Source organism: Pelobates fuscus, chromosome 5, assembly GCF_036172605.1.
Source record: "Pelobates fuscus isolate aPelFus1 chromosome 5, aPelFus1.pri, whole genome shotgun sequence".
Lineage (NCBI taxonomy): Eukaryota > Metazoa > Chordata > Amphibia > Anura > Pelobatidae > Pelobates > Pelobates fuscus.
This window is the reverse complement of record NC_086321.1, coordinates 224,200,419-224,221,733: the sequence shown is the minus strand read 5'-3', so window position 1 is coordinate 224,221,733 and position 21,315 is coordinate 224,200,419. Positions and strand designations below refer to the sequence as shown.

Below are 21,315 nucleotides of genomic sequence, written 5' to 3'. Positions count from 1 at the left end.
GGCTGATAATTGTTTTGTACAGACGGGAGAGCTTTATAGCTAGTGTATATAACAAATTAGTCTGCAGTTTACTATTACAATGGCAATTGTATCATACTAAACATGCATACACATATGTCACACACCAATACTTTAGTCTCCAGGTAACAGTGCTCACTATTGGAGAATGAGTTGAGTGATTAAATGTTATCGTAGAGACAGGCAGTTGTTTGCAGTGCCAGGTTCAGAATGTTCCCAGCAACACATTGGTACAAACAAACCTTACCAGGTCCGTCAAACATACAGAAAAAGTTTTTCTCTGACAAAGCACATGCAGATAATGTTCTTCATCTTCGATACTTTGAAGACATAACTCTATTATTTGTACGTTTTTTTAAGCTGGCAGACATGAAACAAGCCTGTTTATTGAAGATAATAGATAAAATTGTTGCAGCGGGAAGATGACTCATTTTTATGAGGTATAATATACAAGCTAATAGACACATGTAAAATAATAGATGAGTCTATTTGTATTGTGCTATGTGTGAAATTATGATTTTTAATGAAGGCGGCTCTGTCACCAAAATTAAACTTTATCTAATCTTCTATACATACATATCTCCTTATATATAAGTTATGAACTAAGCTCTTTCTATTTTCCGTAAGGAAAAATTGGAACTACGTTTCCTTATGTGTAGCAATCAAGTTGACTAAACTTGACAATAGTGTTGGCATGGTTTATGTTTTTAAGTTGCCAGTCATGTTTACCCTCAATCCTCAGTGCAATCAATCTCACAGAAGAGCAACGAGCAGCCGTAATGGGCAGAGGAGAAAAAAAAATGGCTGCTCCCAGATATTGAGACCTGGCGAAAGGAAGAAAGATAATAAATATAAATAAAGGCAAATGACAAGGGGAATAGTCTCTGTATATAAATAAACCCATAAAGGTCTAATAGACACTTTGGCCCAAAAGTCACAAAAGGTGCTTTGTAGTATAAAATGAAAAATAATAATAAATAAGAACACAATTTTTCTGGGTATAAGCAAAAGGATAATTTCAAAAGGAAAAACCCTTTAAAAAGCATGAATGGCTCTACAATTATAAGGGAAAGGGGAGGTTTAAATGGGCATAGAGGGACAAGCTGGACGGAGCAGATTCTAATAGAGGAGATACGAGGTATTATATCAATAAACAAGTTTAAATCTTTCAAACGAAGCAGGGAGGAGACCTAATTGAGGATCTAACCCTATGTTGCCAGGGCTGCCATCAGAAATTTTGGGGCCCCTGACAAAGCACAAGGTCTGGGCCCCCCCGACCCCTCCCTCCCGGGCCCGCCCATGCCCTACCTAGTCCGCTGACAATGATGCGGGACTGAATGTGGTGTGTATAGTGGAAGTGAATTAGAATGTGTGTAATGGATGTAGTGTTTGTGTGTATTAGATACTGTTTGTGCAGTGAATGCAGCGTGTGTTAGTGTAGCAGATGCAGTGTGTATAGTGAACGCAGAGTGTGTTTGAGTAGTGGATGTAGTGTGTGTTTGTGTAGTGGATGTAGTATTTGTATGCACTAGATGAAATGTGTTTAGTGGATGCAGTGTCTGTAGTTGATGTAGTGTGTGTATTAGACGCAGTGTCTGTGTATAGTGAATGCAGAGTGTTTCAATTTGTGGTGGATGTAGTGTGTGTACTGTGAATACAGGATGTTTGTGTAGTGGATGCTGTGTTTACAGTTAATGCAGAGTGTGTGTCAGTATAGTGAATCCAGAGTGTGTGCATAGTTTAGTGAATGCAGAGTGTGTGTTAGTGTGTGTGTTAGTGCAGTGAATGCAGAGTGTTTGTAAATGTGTAGTGAATGCAGAGTGTGTTAATGTGTAGTGAATGCAGAGTGTGTGTTAATGTGTAGTGAATGCAGAGGGTGTGTTAATGTGTAGTGAATGCAGAGGGTGTGTTAGTGTGTAGCGGATGCAGAGTGTGTGTTAGTGTAGTGAATGCAGAGTGTTAATGTGTAGTGAATGCAGAGAGTGTTTGAGTAGTGGATGTAGTGTGTGTACAGTGATGTAGTGTGTGTTTGTGTAGTGGATGTAGTGTTTGTATGTACTAGATGAAATGTGTTTAGTGGATGCAGTGTCTGTAGTGGATGTAGTGTGTGTATTAGACACAGTGTCTGTGTATAGTGAATGCAGAATGTTTCAATTTGTGGTGGATGTAGTGTGTGTACTGTGAATACAGGATGTTTGTGTAGTGGATGCTGTGTGTACAGTTGATGCAGAGTGTATGTTAGTGTAGTGAATGCAGAGTGTGTGTCAGTATAGTGAATCCAGAGTGTGTGCATAGTTTAGTGAATGCAGAGTGTGTGTTAGTGTGTAATAAATGCAGAGTGTGTGTTAGGGTGTAGTGAATGCAGAGTGTGTCAGTGTAATGAATGTAGTGTGTGTGTAAATTTGTAGTGAATGCAGAGTGTGTGTTAATGTGTAGTGAATGCAGAGTGTGTGTTAATGTGTAGTGAATGCAGAGAGTGTCTTAGTGTAGTGAATGCAGAGAGTGTCTTAGTGTAGTGAATGCAGAGAGTGTCTTAGTGTAGTGAATGCAGAGAGTGTGTTAATGTGTAGTGAATGCAGAGAGTGTGTTAATGTGTAGTGAATGCAGAGAGTGTGTTAATGTGTAGTGAATGCAGAGAGTGTGTTAATGTGTAGTGAATGCAGAGAGTGTGTTAGTGTGTAGCGGATGCAGAGTCTGTGTTAGTGTAGTGAATGCAGAGTGTTAATGTGTAGTGAATGCAGAGAGTGTGTTAATGTGTAGTGAATGCAGAGAGTGTGTTAGTGTGTAGCGGATGCAGAGTGTGTGTTAGTGTAGTGAATGCAGAGTGTGTTAGTGTGTAGCGGATGCAGAGTGTGTGTTAGTGTAGTGAATGCAGAGTGTGGTAATGTGTAGCGAATCCAGAGTGTGTGTCAGTATAGTGGATGCAGTGAGTGTGTTAGTGTGTAGTGTATGCAGAGTGCATGTTGTATTAGTGAATGCAGTGTGTGTATTGTATTAGTGTATGCACTGTGTGTGTTAGTGTATGCAGTGTGTGTTGTATTAGTGTATGCAGTGTGTGTGTTTGTGTATGCAGTGTGTGTTGTGTCAGTGTATGCAGAGTGTGCTGTGTTAGTGTATCCAGAGTGTGCTGTGTTAGTGTATGCAGTGTGTGCTGTGTTAGTGTATGCAGTGTGTGTTGTGTTAGTGTATGCAGTGTGTTGTGTTAGTGTATGTAGTGTGTGTGCGTGTGTGTGTTGTGTCAGTGTATGCAGTGTGTGTGTTTTGTCAGTGTATGTAGTGTGTGTGTGTGTGTTGTGTTAGTGTATATAGTGTGTGTGTTGTGTCAGTGTATGTAGTGTGTGTGTGTGTTGTGTCAGTGTATGTAGTGTGTGTGTGTAAATGTCCAATGAGGAGGGGGAGGGGGGGCATTTTAACATTATTAAAAAAAAAATTAATTTAATTAACTCAATTGTGTCTCCCCCCTCCCTGCTTACCTGTGTCTAGGGAGGGGGGAGATTCCATCCCCGGTGGTCCGGTGGCATGGTGGGGCCCCCCGGCTTCCTGTTACCGCAGAGGGGGCCCAGGCAGCACACAGCTTCTCCTCTTCTCTCCTCCAATAACTCTCGCGAGACCAGCGGAGCGTTGCCATGGCAACCGGGTCTCGCGAGAGTTATTAGCCGGGAGGAGAAGAGGAGAACAGGAAGTGTGCTGCCTGGGCCCCCTCTGCGGTAACAGGAAGCTGGGGGGCCCGCGGCTGCACACATAGATCGCGATATTCGCTATCTATGTGTGCAGGGAGGGAAAGTGGGGCCCAGGACTGCCAGAGCAGTCCGGGCCCCCCAGGGCCGCCGGGCCCGTGACAACTGTCACGGTTGTCACCCCCTGATGGCGGCCCTGTATGTTGCCTAAATGTAGCTGAACAGGCAGCAAAGTAAATAAATGTAGAGGCAAGCTGCTACTATCTATCTATACACAGTGTCTATCGATTAGATTATAGGAATCACAAGGGAATCATTTAGTTTTTTTATTGTAGGATAGCAATGTAAACATTTGTCATCTCGATTCATTCGGCTACAGTTTAAATGCAACATTTGCATACAGTACGATATATAACAGGTGAATATAAGAGCTTAGGTAGAGCATATATTCTGTAATATCATACAAATAATTACTAGCGTAAGGTTGCATAATAGTAGTAGGAAAAATTAGCATTTGCTTGTTGGGAACAGCTTTCTTTTTGGGGGTGTAAGCAAGTTGTGAGATAAATTTCCAATGACATATGTTAGTAACATATTGACTGATGGGCCAGCTTTAACCCCTTAAGGACTGAGCCAAATGTACATGTTGTGAACAAAACAAAACGTAAACAAAACCTGGCATTTGCGCTATATGTCTGTCCAACCGAAATTCACCTCTTTCATATTAAATGCACCCCCCCCTTATTATATATCATTTTATTCAGGGGAAACAGGGCTTTTTTTTATTTAATATCAAATATTTAGCTATGAAACATAATTTAATATGAAAAAATGGGAGAAAATAAGAATTTATTTTATTTTTTTATTTCTACATGTCATTTTAACTGTCAATGTCATAATACTGTTTGGTTTTACTGCAATAAAATACACATATTTGTATTCAGCAAAGTCTCACGTGTAAAACAGTACCCCCTATGTACAGGTTTTAAGGTGTTTTGGGAAGTTACAGGGTCAAATATAGCGTGTTACATTTGAAATTGAAATTCGCCAGATTGGTTACATTGCCTTTGAGACTGTATAGTAGCCCAGGAATTAAATTTACACCCATAATGGCATACCATTTGCAATAGTAGACAACCCAAGGTATTGCAAATGGGGTATGTCCAGTCTTTTTTAGTAGCCATTTGGTCACAAACACTGGCCAAAGTTAGCGTTAGTATTTGTTTGTGTGTGAAAAATGCAAAAAACGCCAATTTTGGCCAGTGTTTGTGAATAAGTGGCTACTAAAAAAGACTGGACATACCCCATTTGCAATACCTTGGGTTGTCTACTATTGCAAATGGTATGCCATCATAGGGGTAATTTTCATTCTTGGGCTACCATAGGGTCACAAAGGCAACGTAAGCAATCTGGCGAATTTTAATGTGAAAAAATGAAACACAAGCCTTATATTTGACACTGTAACTTTTGAAAACACCATAAAACATGTACATGAGGTGTACTGTTGTACTCAGGAGACTTCGCTGAACACAAATATTTGTGTTTCAAAACAGTAAAAAGTATTGCAGCAATAATATCGTCCGTGTAAGTGCTGTTTGTGCGTGAAAAATGCAAAAAAAAGTCACTTTTACGGCGATATCATCGTTGTAATACATTTTACTGTTTTGAAACACTAATATTTGTGTTCAGCGAAGTCTCCAGAGTAAAACAGTACCCGCCATGTACAGGTTTTATGGTGTCTTGGAAAGTTATAGGGTTAAATATAGTGCTAGCAAATTAAATTCCCTATACTTTCGGCATGGGTTGTCAGGCAGGTCCCGCTAATTGTAATTAATTAGGATACCTAATAATGTAAAAATATTACATAAATATATGTGTAGAATTAATATATGTATATATATATACATATGTGTATATATACGTATATATATATATATATATATAATTTTTTTGAAATATTTTTATTTATATATAGGTATATATATATAATATATATTTATGTATATAGATATATATATTATTTCGTTCTACGTGTATTTTGATATAAATATATATATATTAATATCACAATACAGTTAGAACGAAATAACACACATCTATATATTTTTTAATTATTTATTTTTAATTATTTTTTTAATTTTATTTTTTTACGTATATACATTTTTTTTATATTATATATAAATATATATATAACAATAATTATATATATACTTAATCAGTATCAGTCTACGTGTAATTTGATATTAATATATATATAATTATATATATATATTAATAGTAAAATACACCTAGACAGTGTATGTGTGTGTATGTATATGTGTATATGCCTGTATGTGGGCTGTCATGGCACCCAAATCTTCCCTGATTAAGGCAACGTAAGCTGCTGATTGGGCTTTAGGCTCCTTGAGCAGGTTAATGATATCTGCTTTGCTCGCCGGGATCTCTTCAGGAGGTGGAGTACTCTCCGTCCTGAGGCTCCCTCCATTTGCTGGTGCCTCGGCGGGCTCACCCTTACTGTCATCCGAGGAGTAGTCATAGGCTTACCGCGTGGGGGCCATCTTGGCAGGTTACCCTGAACAAATCGCGATATTTTTAGAAGTCGCGTCATCTCACTTCGTAGTTGTTTTGATTTGTGTCCCATTATGTTCGGACAGGTGTAGGAGGTAAGTGGAGCTTCCTAATTTGCCTGTTTTGAGCTTTTTTAGCTTGAGTTGCCCCACAGAGAATCTTTAACACGCAGTTATCATCTTCACAGATAAATAAGAGGACATGTTAATAAAGGCAGATTAACTCCACAAGTTTACAGTCAGCATGTCAGATGATCACTTGATTCAATCCTGATTCCAGATAAGAAACAGATAACATTGAAATGAGGGTGTGTATCAGATATTCCTGAAAATTGACAGGTTTCATTTAAAAGACCTCTCGAAGGAGTGGTTGGAGGTCAAATACCAGTTTTCCTTTGAATTGTTTTGTGGAGAAAAAAGCTTTTAGGTAAAGGAAATTGATCAAGAAAGTGTTGACTTTCTCTACAATCAGTCGTTTATATTATTATTTGACACCATTGCCATCAATCCCAAAAACATCAAACTAGAAGGGTTCTCTAAACCTTTAGTTATTAAAGTTCTGAAAATGGGTATCAACGTTTTAACTAATAATGTTTTGATGAAGTCATAAATATCATGCAAACAATAGTATGATGGAGAAAATTTGTCTCGTATAACTCTGGAAGAAAACTAATAGATACATGATGAACAAAAAATGTAATTGGCAACATGAGTAGCCGAAATTTTGGGCCCCTTACACAGCTCAAGGTCCGTGCCCCAGGCTCTTGTGTCTGCGAGTCCACCCATAGGGCCCACCCAGAATCCGGCCACACTGATGCAGTGTGTGTGTGTGTGTGTGTGTGTGTGTATATATAGAGTGGATGCAGTGTGTGTAGAGTGGACATAGAGAGTGGGTGCAGTGTGGTGCTAATAGTTAATGTGTGTAGTGCTTGCAGAGTGTGTGTGTGTAGTGGATACACCGTGTATGTATAGTGAATGCAATCTCTGTGTGTGTATGTTTAGTGGATGCAGTGTGTGTGTGTAGTGAGTACAGTGTGTGTAGTACATGCAGTGTGTGTGTAGTGGATGTAGTGTGTCTTTGTATAGTGGATTCAGTGTGTATCTTTGTAAATATGTAACCTGTGATCAGGGACATTACACCCTGGTGGCAGGGACCCTGTACAGCCATACCGCCTGTAGCCCCTTGCTGGTGCCCTGAAGAGGTGTATGGTTTACCCAAAATCTTTTGAGCAGGTCAAGTAGCATGCTTGAAGCATGGTCAAACAAAGTAGCCTTCCTTTCAAGTACGTTTTATTTTGTGCTTTGTTACTTGAGCACAAAGGCAAGCAAAATAACGGAACCTAGATGGGACCCAGTTTTGGGCCCTCACATATTGTTATGGGAGAGAAATGATTGTCAATTTTTAAAGCTCTGGCACAGCCTTTTAAATATGATGGAATGCAGGTCGTATTCTGATGAACAGCATATACATATGGAAATCATGCTCCACATCAAAATTTGTGCTAAATATTGATAGCATGTTTTACAGCCTATAATATAGCATGGTATTATGTTCAGAGACCTTGCCTGTTTTATTGTGTTGTGATTTAGGAACTGCTTGATCTAGGGTGGGGAGGGGAGGGTTGTGTGTTTGGCCTATTTCTTTGGTAAACAGGACATATGTTGTACATTAATTCGGTTAAAGATTTGCTTAAAGGGTTAGTCCAAGCACCATGACTACTACAGTGATTTGAAGTAGTCTCAGTACCTGAAGTCTGTAAGGGCAACATTTCAGCCAATGAATGAGCAGCAGGATGTTATAAGCTGTCTACATAGGAGACACAGCACCCGTTTAGTGTACCTGGGGAAAAACAAAATAAATTAATATCAGTTTATTTTTTCTGCAGCAGTTATAAATTATGATGCAGATATTTAAAAAACAAAAAGCAAATAAGAAGTCAACCAGGAAACATGTGCAAGTTGGGTAATATATTTTATAAGACAAGTAATTATCTTATAAATACTGGTGCACTACATTACAAAAGGTTAATGTACACTCAAGCATATTCAAGAATACAGTGATGCAATCCCTGTCAAACGAGGACGCCAGTAGTTGGTGAAAATGATGACGTAAAGCTTTATGACACTTGCATGCTCAGTAGAATTCACTTGGATGAAATTGTAAAATACGTATAAGTTCATCTTTTACAGGTAGCTGGAGTATAACCCTGCTAAATTTATTCTTGAATAATTCCATAAACTCTTTCCTGAGCAACATATATAAGGTTGTCTATAATAAGCTGTTAGTAGTTTTTCATATTTGTAATTTAAATTATTATTTGGCATTAAATGAAAAAAATGGAGATAGATCATATGACCATGAATAACAAATTGATAAATACCATAGTAGATGCCCTTAACCAACAACTTTGTTTTTCCCAGGACACTCTAAGCACAATAACCACTACAAATATACTAAGGGTCGAAATAGATTGGAACCTACCTCAAAATTGTGAAAGGCGCTTGTGTGAGCTCTTAAGAAAGGCACTGTGTAAGCGCCGAAATGCACGTCGAGCGCATGCTATAAACTTTTATTTTAACTTGGGTAGCTTTTAAAAAAAAAAATATGGGGTACTTTATCTTTTATCCGGTAGACGTTAAGATAGGAAGATTTTTTACACTCTGAGCTACTATCCAATACTTCTTTCTGAGATCAGAATAGGGGCTGCCTCGAAGCAGCACTGAGGGCAAGCATAGATTAGCTCCTAAATGGTTTGAGAGGTGTATTTATCGGGATTTGAGCAATATGGGTTCTATGAGTCCGGCTTTGTATTTTCAACTCTATAAATCTCTATACCACTGAGGGCGGGCACAGACTAGTGTTCCTAAGTGGTCGGAGAGGTGGATTTATTGGGAATTGAGTGATATAAGTGTTTTGCCTCCTGCTTTTTACCACTAACTCTATATATCTTTATACCATATCACTATTATACATATACCTTAATTGGGGTGTATATCTGTGAGTGCTGTTAGTTTCCCAGCCCTACGTTAATAGGCTTGAGATACACTACAGCACACAGTCCCCATGTTTATAACCCTGACAATAATCATTTTTTATATAGATATAAAATTATATAATTGCTTTGAATATATATCTTTTAACGGTTGTTGTACATCCAAATATTTTCTGGGTAATCTTTGTTTGGTAGCTAGCTCTCAATTTAAAGGTAGGTTCCCATCTATTTGAATGAACTGCCGGGAGCTGGAAAAAGAAAATGCCATGGGACAGCATCAGGTAGACTGTGTCCACTGCTCTGCAGAATATGCGGAAAGACCCCAGAGTCGCTTTAACATGGACATTAAATAAAACAGTAGGAAATCAAGGATAATACAAAAAACCATTACAACAATATTATAGTATGTACAATATGGTGAATAATTGCATGTTCTCTTAGTTCTCCAGCAATGCCTTTATAATTTGCAGTTTTCCTTTATTTCCAACCTTCGCCAAGCAGTATTGAATTATGAAATAGTTATTTTCAGTTTGTCTGACACCTAATTTGATTGACGATTGAATCAAATCAGCTCTTGCATTAGCAATGTGAAATCACATTACTATGTGGTAGCAAAGCAGCAATTTTATTTAGGGTAACTTATCCGAAACTACAACTTCTGCAGATATTCTGTCAGATATTCTATACTAGTGGTTCTTAAAGGGATACTCTAAGCACTTTAAAACTTACATACGTTTGCAAACTTTGCTCAGTGTTCTTACAGAAAAACAGTCCGGTTCCTGAAGGGACCACATCACTGGTCTGTGCAGAACTAGTACTGAATGTAAATACACAAATAATGTTCTCAGAAGTGAATATGGCAATCTCTTAAAGTGATATAATAACTAACACTCCTATTTGACAATCATCGGCCTTCTTAATGAAACAAATCTATACAGGCAAATATGGTGAAATTTGTGTATTAACACTCTCAACAAATGTACATAAAAATACAAACATTACAAATACTAACACTAATTAACTTACTTACTATTCTTTTTGGCCACTAATCATGTCTGTCTTATCAAGCCGTAGTCTTACATACTGTTCATCTGCACTCTGTAGTATACTCTTTATTTTCACAGAATTATTGTTACTATTGCTGGTACGCAGCAATAACCTTTGTCACTAATGCTTACTTTGTCATTACTCAGTTATAATGAACCAGTTGTTCTTTATTTTTGCCACGTGAACAAAAATCATAGAATTATACTATGGAACGTTTCTAAAACATTTTCCTTAGTGTGGTGTATGTGTGCTCTCTGGTTTCAATGCAAAACTACATGTATCATCTGTATGGAGAGAATTTATATTGAACTAAGGCACTAGCATGAGAACTAAGACACAGTTTCCATGGTGATTGCACCATTTTAATTCATAACACCCATTGTCACATAATCTTTTCAGTTTTACTTTGTGCAAGACATTGTCACACTAACAGTGCTCCTAAAGGCCACTTATGTTATGTTTTATATGTAATTGTTTATTACTGTCGTCTCTGTTTTAATATCACAAATGTGTATTCTGTTATATGTGTATTTTTAAACTCACTTTAACCCGGTAATATTTACTATGCTATGAGAAAAGCTGTCAGATTTTTATGCCACTGCCTTCCATATTGTCAGTCACAAATTCTGCTGCACTTTTGGCACATATTTGACTGAACTTAAAAGGGTACTATAGTCTCCAAAACAACTGTAGCTTAATAAAGCAGTTTTGGTAACAGTCTCTAAAGTCTCAATTCACTATGAATTAAATCACTTTTGTTTCTGTTTATGCCCCCCTAGCCACAGCTCTCCTGGTTGTGACTAACACAGTCTGCATGGACAAAAATGGTTTCATTTTCAATCACTCCTTAACTTGCTTTAGACATCTTTATCTCCTGCTCTGTAAATTATACTTTAATCATACACAGGAGGTTTCTGCAAGGTCTAAAGAGCAGGAGATAAGAAACTCAAAATGTGCAACAAAGGAAGTGTACACATTAGATCTCACTTTAAAGGAAGTGGTTAGGAAGGCTGTGGAAGTCGCATACAGAAAGGCGTGACTAGGGCCGTGTGAACAAAGTGATGTACCTCCTAAATTGCAGGGTTGAGAATTGATAGGGACATGATCTTTACACCAAAACTGCTTCATTAGTTGTTGGTGACTGTAGTGTCTCTTTAATAATGTGTTGATATCTGTCATTATCACTTTGTTGTTGCCGCTAGTTTACTAACTCTGACATTTTAGTCAATGTCGCATTCATACAGATTGGCTATTTATAAAGAACCCATTTGATATAAAGTTCTAAAAGTGCAGCAATCTCCATGGAAACTAAAAGACTGTTTCCGCCAGTCGCTCCACTTTTATAATTGCTCATTATTCATAACCCACTTTAAATGCACTGTACTGGAACTTGTAAACGTATACTGTCACCTTTTTAACTTTTTAGTATACCACAAATATATCAAGGAAAAGCGCTCCAATTTAAAATGTTGTGTAGTGATTAAGGGAATGCTCACTGGTGTTTCTATCTGTTTTTTAGGGTTTTTATCACAAATCAAATTCAGCACTTTTTTTGTCAACCATAATACTGTAGCTAATTGTGACATACACTTCTGCTTTTGAGGGCCACAATATTGCAGACACAATGAACAGGACAGAGCTTAAAAATAGGAATAATTAGGGGGGCGGAGCTAGCAGCCATACCGAGCGGACGCACATGTCTCGAGCTCCGAGAGACAATCACAAACTAAGCATAAAAACAGAAGAAAAAAAGCGATTTTCGCGGCTAACTGGGCAGCTGCCTGCTCTAGGATAGGCATGGGGCGGCGAAACAAAAATCGAGGCCAGACAGACCTCCATCTACCGCGGACATCGGAGAACTCCTGCGGAGGCCTCAAATCCACCAGAGGCCCGATATGGCACCGCAGCTGGAAGGCCTATACCACTCATTCAGTGAGGCCGCAGAGTCGGAGGAGGACGCCTACGGTGCTGGGGCAGTGAGCGGACCGACTAACCTGCCCGGAAAATCTAGCATTACAGAGGAAAAGCTCAAGGACATGCTGGGTGAACTACGCCACAATATAGCGGCCGACATAGGCGTGTTCCGAGACGAGATCACCGGAGTGGTAGTCCGCCTGCAAAACGCGGAGCTTAATACCGCCGCACAGGAATCCCGACTGAACTCAATGGAGCAACAAATTTCTGCCCTACAACAGACACAAAGGCAGCAACAAGACAATATGGCGGCGCTAGAGGACAGGAGGCGCTGGAAGAACCTTAAAATCCGAGGCCTACCTGAAGCGGTGGAGACCGCGGAACTGCCGCATTTATTTCACAGATTGCTCACCACACTCTTTACGGCCAAGCAGGCCAAGGGAATGCCACTGGACAGTTGCTTCCGTATCTCCAGACCGCAAACTGGGGCACCAGAAAAGGGAAACAATGTAATTATAAGATTTCAGCAAGGCCGAGATCGCCAGACCTTCATGGCGGCCGTGCGCAACAAGACGCCTTACCACTTTGAGGGCCACTCACTGACCTTTTACCCGGATCTGTCTAAGGCCACTATGGACTGGAGACGGTCTTTGCGGCCCCTGACCACAGAACTCTTGGCACATAATATACCCTACCGCTGGGGAGCACCCAAAGCCCTGATTATCCCCAGAGACACTGGTCATCTGAAACTACGGGACGCAACTGAAATACCTGACATCCTGCAGCAGCTCGCATTGGGACGGCAGACACCAGGCCCAGCAGAACCTAACAAGCCGACGACAACTACAGCCTGGAACCCTGCCACAGCGCGACCCTTTGTACCAGCGGCCCAGAGAGGAGAAAAAGCATCTGCATCGGTGTCTTTGTCACTAACAACGTTTAGGACTACGTTATTGGACCCTGTTTTCAAGCCTTTATGAGTAACATTGTACTTGTGTTTTTTCTTTTTATTTGAGTTTAGAATGTTGCCCACTACTTTAGACATGTGTGCATATCCTCTCCATTGATGTATGTGCAAAATGCACAATTTTTACTCCCCCCTCAATCCCCTTTATATTCCTTAAAGAAATCAGTCATTATAACCGACCCAGGTGTCAAGTGAAAGGGGACTCAAGCCTCTCCAACACGGTCCTAGCTCCACCTAGCGACCAGAGAGGCAACTGTTACACCCTGACCCATAGGTGCTGAGAGCACACTCACCCTCGCAACACTTCAGCAAGTGCTGCACGTTAGATATCCAACTGTTCCCAACATGTAATTGTAACCTTAATAATCTATTATATAGGCAATAATTGTAACCCCTGCATATGTTTAAAAAAAAAATGTGCGACCATGCTAGCCACTGTCATACTAATTTTATATGTTGATGTATGTTGATATACGCTGTTGTGGCGTTTGTGAGAACCGTGTACCCACCCGCACAACAAAAATAAAGAATAAATTTTTTTTTTAAAAAATAGGAATAATTAGAAAACTATATGGATTGAAATTGGGAACATCAAGGGCCCTCCCCGCTTATTAGGGAGACCCCTGAGTATACTCCTCATTTTTTCCCACCAGAGGCAGCAGAGTGATGGTTATTGCAGGACACATTTTATTTTAACTTTCACATTGATGTCCTCGGGTTACATTTAAAGTGAGGGGAAGGGCATCATGCCCATATTTACATGTCAGTTGCCTGTATGCACAGAATCCTAAGATGACCCCTGCCCCCACACCAAAAATAAATAAATGAAGGACAGCTAAAGTAAGTTTAATGAAAATATTTATGAACATTTATTTAAAAAAAAGACCCAGAGGTCCTTCAGATACTATGCCAAAAGTATGTTGTAACTTTTGTTCCACTTCAAACTTAAACATTTCACTTTTAAAATCCTGTGAATGGGGGGGAGGAGGGGAGAATACCCATCCTTTTGCAAGACCTCCCGGGTGCAAACTTGGTTACTGAGCAGTGATCACCCCTACAGTGGGATGTCTAAGCAGGGAACATCTTGCCGAACTTGGAGATACATTGGGGGTTATTCTGGTCCCCACTGGAGCAATAAGCGCTATGCTTCTGAACACGCAAGATCACTCCCACACGCTGAGAAGCAGTGACAGCACTACCTAAAATGGTGGAGGGAAACACTCCTGGGCCAAAAAGCCTGTCGCTCCACTGCTCTGACAAGCAGGCCTTTGTTGATCTAATTCTAGCAAGGCTAGATGCCATATTCGAATGCTTTTGGGGTCAGCTAGCAGAACGGGAGGTATCATCACACTCTCTGGGAGAGCTCAGAGAAGTTGGAGACAAAGCGACTCATCCTCCCAAGCTGGAGCTCCGGTACTCACCTGCCCCCCTAAGCGGAAGACCAAACGGGTCCTGCGCCCACCACACTGTCCACCAAAGCGGAGCACCACCAGCCAGAACAGCCCCAGACCATCCAGATTCTTTGTCTCTACCCTTGTGGGATGGACTCAGGCTCAATAGGCTGTTGGGTCCATGGCACAGGGAAGTTGGCTTCACGAGTACCCCAGAGCTGGAGGGAAGACACCCTCCACCCCATGCTGCACAGCTGATCAACCCAACCTGGACTTACCCTGTGGCACATCAACTCTGCCACTCATGGGGATCGGCTAAAATGGGCAGAGGGCGTACATATAGGGGTTGGACCCCTGCGACAGGGTACCAGCCGCCAAGTTTTGCGCGATTTCCTGCGCGGGCCGGGACCTAATGTTCAAGGGGCCCATCAGGTGGCCCATGCTGTTAGGGCCAACCAATGGGTATGGATTTCCATAGGGCTCGGTCAGTGCGACCAGGCCCCATGTGATGAGATCACTGCTGGGAGGAAGTGACTGCCCCGGTCACTCCTCCCAGCTATCAGAGAGCCGCGTGGGAGGAAGGAGAGGGAGTCAGAGTGGGAACCTGAGCCACCACTGAACCCCAGAGAAAGTCACCCTCCTGCACATAAAAGGTAGGAAACAGGAGGGTGACTTTAACATTTTGTATATGTGTGTGTGTTTGTATATATATATATGTATGTGTGTGTGTGTGTCTGTCTCTGTCTGTATGTGTGTGTGTGTGTGTTTGTGTCTGTCTGTATGTATGTGTGCCTGTATGTATGTATGTGTGTCTGGAGAGCGAGGGGAGGGGGCCCCATGGATCAGTTTCGCGCCAGGGCCCCATGGATTTTGTGTGTTACCAGACAAATGCAGCTGCTATATGCACTAGGCCAGGGGTAGGCAACCTACGGCACTAGTGCCATGCACGGCACTCGAGGTGTCTTTGCACGGCACTCAAGGCTGCTAGAGCCAAACGCACTCTGGCCTATCAGGAGTCCCAGTAAAACTTCAGATATCTGCTAATACGAAGAGGTGGTGAAGGACAATCCTCAATTTATGCATTGCAGCACATAGAGGAAGTGATCTCAGATCACTTCCTACCAGCACTTGTGAATTGGAATCCACACTGTAGTAGAGCAGCCATCGACAGCTATCCCAGCTCCTGTCCTTAACCTGTACCTGGCCAGCCTGGTCCCCACTGGAACCCAGGGAACCCACCCACACTGCTAGATATACACAGAAATGCAGAATAACCCTCCCCTCATACAAATAATATGAACAGCCCACGCACACACACACAACGCCCATAAACGCAACACCACTAACAATCCACATGCATGCACACAACCCCACATGCAGCCTCTCACATGCAATACCCCAAACAGCCCCCACAGACTACCAAACACACAATGTGACATATCCATCCACACACAATTCCACAAGCAGCCCTCATACACAGCCCACATTCATATGTATCATACACGATACCATAAACTACTAACGAACATATACAATATAATAGCTCATATACACACAAATACAACGATACAAAGCAATTACAGTCAAAATAACACAAGCAGAATATGGCAGCATACACACCTCAATTTAAAAAAAATAGGATCGGCACTCTACGGGACATCACAATCCTATATCGGCACAGTGCTGCTAAAAGGTTGCCTACCCCTGCACTAGGCAATGTGATTTCTCTGACTGCTTTATTTTTTCTCTTTATATTATATTATTTCTAGTGCAGTGAGCTAGATTATTTATAAATCCAGTGGTCCATCCTCCTACTAGTAATACCAGACAACCTGTTACATCCTTGTTTATATGAATCCTAGTAGGTAGTACTCAGCATGTTTAAGCCTGTTTATCTTTAGTCTTTCTGGACTGGCATGCCCTCCCATGACACAATTCAATGGCAAAGCATCTTTAACTTACACTGAGGGTATACCCCTCTCCAGTCACGTCCACCTATGTTTTGTCTAGTAGCCAGTTAGGCCTGACGTAGCCTATGTTATTGTTTATTACGTTACAAAATTGTGCCAGAATTTTGACTGCCACAAACTGTACGTGTATGTAATTGTGTATGCTTGTTTACCTTAATATTGCTGTTGTGGCATTACAAGGCTGCACGTTATTTGGTGCACAGCAAAAATATAGAATGAAAAAAAAAATATCCTGTGAGTGTACTTGGATTATTTTTCTCGTTGATATATACATAGATACACCCAGGCAAATTACTATACAGAAAATTTAGGTTGAATGGAGAGACTGCTATTTTGCATGCAGGGTTAAAGATAATGTTGGAAGTGGTTAGGGTAATGGGGTGTTTAATGTTTGAAAGGGGATAACATCAGAGGTAGTTTACATAGTGTGTTTAGTGTTTAAATTACTTAAAGCTTGAGAGGGGTTATAATTGTGGTTAAAATTGGGATTTTTTGTTTTTAAGAGGAGTTAAACCTAGGATTAACCCAGGATTAACTCCTTAATACCACACGACAGCCTATGTCATCATGCAGTGTATGGCTTTAATGCCCAATGACGGCATGACAATCATGCATTTAAGGTACCATAGGGTCCTCTCTATCAGCTCACAGGATCTCTGGTGAACAATTGTGATCAGCTGGCGTTAATATCTCTGAATCCTGTATGATTCAAACCAGTAGATCTGACAGAGGTTGGTGATGAAATGGTTGAATGGAATTCAATTATTGTAGCAGTTTTGGATTCTGTGACTACTATTGAAGTTGTAATCTCAGCATGCCATATATTTCAAAGATTAAGCTTTAAAAGAATACTGTAAGCACTGTACCTACTTCATCTTATTAAAGTGGCTGCAATATCTGGAACTCATTGGCGCTGTCCTTCGATTCAGTGTTAAACCATTTTAAATTTTTTAATGCTAAATTAAAGTCCATAGCAGTGCATCTATTCTGTGCTACTCGGGGTACTGAGGAAGCATAAGCCTGAACAGCAATGGGTAACTTTTGCTTGGCTGATACGAAAGTGTGTAATATCTGCCGTAGCTACACCTCAACGAGGGGTAGGGATTTGGGTGTCCAGGAACCCTTATTTCATATTAAATTGCTGAAGAACAGTTTAACACTGAATACTGAGACCGCACTAGAGGACTCCAGGCACCATAACTAATTCAATTAGATTAACATGTTAACATACTGCCCTTTACAAACATAATTTACTCCTTGCTATTTTTTTTTTTATAACCTACCAAAAAATTAGTTGAAGTCCTAGTCATATTAGGCATTTTAATAATCAGGACTAATGATTGGATCTGTTTTCAGCTATTTTTTAGCTGCACTTTTTTTTACACTCTTTTTTCCTTATTAAAAAAAGGTTTCTGAAGAAAGATTACATTAACAAAACATTTGTACATATTTCACAATCTTACAATCTTTTCAGTTTTGTAATAATTTATGACACGTTATATAAAATTTCACACCACCTCCATTTCTATTTTAAGAAGCAGCAATGTGTACAAGGCAGGGAGACTTAAGGGATTATCTGCAATTGAGTGTTGAATTGTTTCTCAAATTCCTCGGAACATCATTCTTTTTTCCAATGACGTGTGTTTGATGAAAAAAAATGAAAATTCCCACTGAATTGTTGTTAAGTCGTTTCTGCCATTGTTTTCTTTTTGTTGAGATTTATTGCAGATCTTCTGATCACTTTTACCAAGAAGCATGTGTGTTTTGCTATTTTATCATTAAAGTATGTTTTCAGTTTAGACTGTTAATGGCCTAAGACTCACTATGAGTTTTCTATAACCAATATAGATAAATCACATTGTATAATGTGAGTCCTTGTACAATACTTTGTATTATTATTAAGTGTTCTTGCATAGCAAGACCACTTAATGTTATCTCACATATATATTATTCTTATTATTATAGCCAAATTTACCACCCTAACTCCTCTCACAGTTTTTACACTACATAGACAGTAATATACTGAAAAATGTAGGTCTGGGTCTTGTGATTCTCACAATATAAAGCTCTTCGCTGTAGGATGTATAGTTTTTAAAATACGACCGTTTGAAGATGGCAACCGCCAAAATACTCTGACCTGTGCCAGGCTGCAGCAGCAAGTGATGTCATAGACAAAGCCTTTTGCACCTGCTAATGTTTTTATAAATGTATGTTTTAATGTAACTGTGAAGCACTTTGGGCAACAACGTTGCAATTAAATGTGCTATATAAATAAATAATAACAGTTACTCCGCCCACTCCAGTTGTAGACTACTGGTGGAGGCAAGAACACCACACAATTTCCCCAGAAATTGTAGCTTTTCTAGTTATTAAGTGTTCTTGCATAGCAAGACCACTTACTGTTATCTCACATATATATTATTATTCTTATTATAGCCAAATTTACCACCCTAACTCCTCCCACAGTTTTTACACTACATAGACAGTAATATACCGAAATGTGGGGATTGTTCCCGATTGGTGTGCTATTACTTTGTGAAACGTTTTGCCGAATGGTTCTTGAAATATCGTCGTTCTTGTGGCGAAATTGGTCCCATAGGAATGAATGGCAAAATGTTCAAAACTACAGTGGGAGCGGGCAAAAGCTGCAAAATCAGGACGTGATTTCTAAACTGCCACCACTCCATCATTTTTAAGCCCACCTACACAAATATTACATCAACATTTTCAGCTATCCCTGCTGCCACTAAAAATGTCCACAGCTAAGCCATAGACCTGATAGTTTTCACAATATGACCATTTGTTTGCAACGCACGCCGTCCATTGACATTCATTGAAACTCCACTCTAGCCAGCTTAAATTTGAAGGGCAATTTCTAAACTGCGACTGTGCCTTCATTTTTAATACTTCAGAGACATACTATACATCAAAATGTAGGTCTGGGTCTTGTGATTCTCACAATATAAAGCTCTTCGCTATAGGATGTACAGGTTTTAAAATACGACCGTATGAAAATAGCAACCGCCAAAATACTCTTAACTGTGCCAGGCTGGAGCAGCAAGTGATGTCATAGACAGAGCCTTTTGTACACCTGCTAATGTTTTTATAAATGAATGTTTTAATGTAACTGTGAAGCACTTTGGGCAACAACATTGCTATTAAATGTACTATATAAACTGGTGGAGGCAAGAACACTTCACACAATTTCCCCAGAAATTGTAGCTGGTCTAGTTGTTACTATTATTTTTATTAATATTTCTACAGAACTACATATACACTACACAGTATACATTTGGATAGGTGAAGGTAATGGCCACATTCTTTTTTATAGATAGAACTAAAATGATACGTATGTTTTGAGAGCAAAGTTCACAGTTGTAATCTTGTTTGATGCAGGTGTTTGAATAACTATTGCTGCTTTAGTTACTGTGATAAGGCAATATGTATTACACGTGCACAATGACTGTTGCAAAATGAAAACAGTTGCTTGCAATAGAATGTACTTTCTTATGATTTTATATACTCTATATACCCAATACTTTAATGAGATTGTGAAATGAAAAAACAATACTATTTAACTATTTTAATGATCTTTACCAGAACTTTGCTGGAGTTACTGGGACCCTATGACATTGTGTACCCCATAACAAAAAGCATAAAGGTGCACTCAAACCACCATAGCCACTGTAGTTAAAGACTATAGGAGCCTGAGCTATTGCTAGGGAGCAACCAATATCGGAACTACAGGGGTCGCTAAGGTTGTGAGTGTGACCTGGCCCCCTGTGTTCCGCCTGTGAGGGGGGCCCATGAGCTGGCCGGCTGTTCGCTAAGGCAGTGTAGGTAAGCAGGTGCCTACTCTACTGAAATACAGTGTGTCCGGCGGAGGGCTGAGCATGAGTAAACTACAGGGAAAGGACCCACTTTACCCCAGGGAGAGAACCCACACCAGCTATCCCAAAAATAGGGAGGCTAGTTGGGCCTCAAAAAAAAAAACTATAAATAAAATGAATTTGTGAGTGTGTGAGAGAATGTGTACGTGTGAGTGTCAAATCAGGGAGTGTGTGTGCTAGTGAGTTTGTCATTGTGTGTGTGTGTCGCTATCCTGGGCCTCCTTTTCTCCCATATAAAGGCATCTAAGGTGAAGAGCCTGAAAGAAGAAAAGGGGGCGAGGAATGATATTTGTTTTCACAGAGTGCACTCGACCAATCCAGGAATTCAGTTTAGAAGCCCACCTTTCTAGATCGTTCTTAAGAGTGCAAAAAAAGTGGGTTGTAATTAGTGAGTTGTAGTGTCTAGTATGTCCTGTTAGAAGCATACCCAAATAATATACCCCTCTTTTGTCAAACCATTTTAGAGTTGTCTGATAAACAAAACCTTGGCTCTCTGTGACAAGTATAACGCCTCCCCTTTTCAGGCACAGTGAATCTTTGATTGGCTGCAAGCAGCATGACTAACCTACCCAGAGCTCACAGCGTATCAATTCCATCCAATGAAAAAGCTTCATTTGAGCCTTGGAGAATGGCAATCTTCACCTTTTATGTCATCCTGTCAATTACGTGCTCTTATATATCCTCACCGTATCACTGTAACGCAAAGTGTTGGTAGTATGTAAATGCTAATAACAATTTAAAAAAGAAAATTATATTGAAATATCTTTCTTTCCTTAGGGTCTTGGAAATAATCGATTGCATAAATGACCTCTGTGCACATTCCCCTTCACCCCAGATGACTTACAACTGAAGAAAGGTATGGTTGTTGTTTTTTTTGTTTT

At 40.0% G+C, this 21,315-nt stretch overlaps 1 protein-coding gene across 2 annotated transcripts in view; it reads left to right on the top strand.

Annotated features, from left to right (window-relative positions):
• Nucleotides 1–21,315, top strand: part of PIP5K1B (phosphatidylinositol-4-phosphate 5-kinase type 1 beta) — a 160,067-nt gene that overhangs the window by 51,059 nt on the left and 87,693 nt on the right. For both annotated transcript variants that reach the window (XM_063455066.1, XM_063455067.1), the window contains exon 2: nt 21,212–21,290. The gene's annotated coding sequence lies outside the window, so the exon portion shown is untranslated. The remainder of the gene's footprint in view (nt 1–21,211; nt 21,291–21,315) is intronic.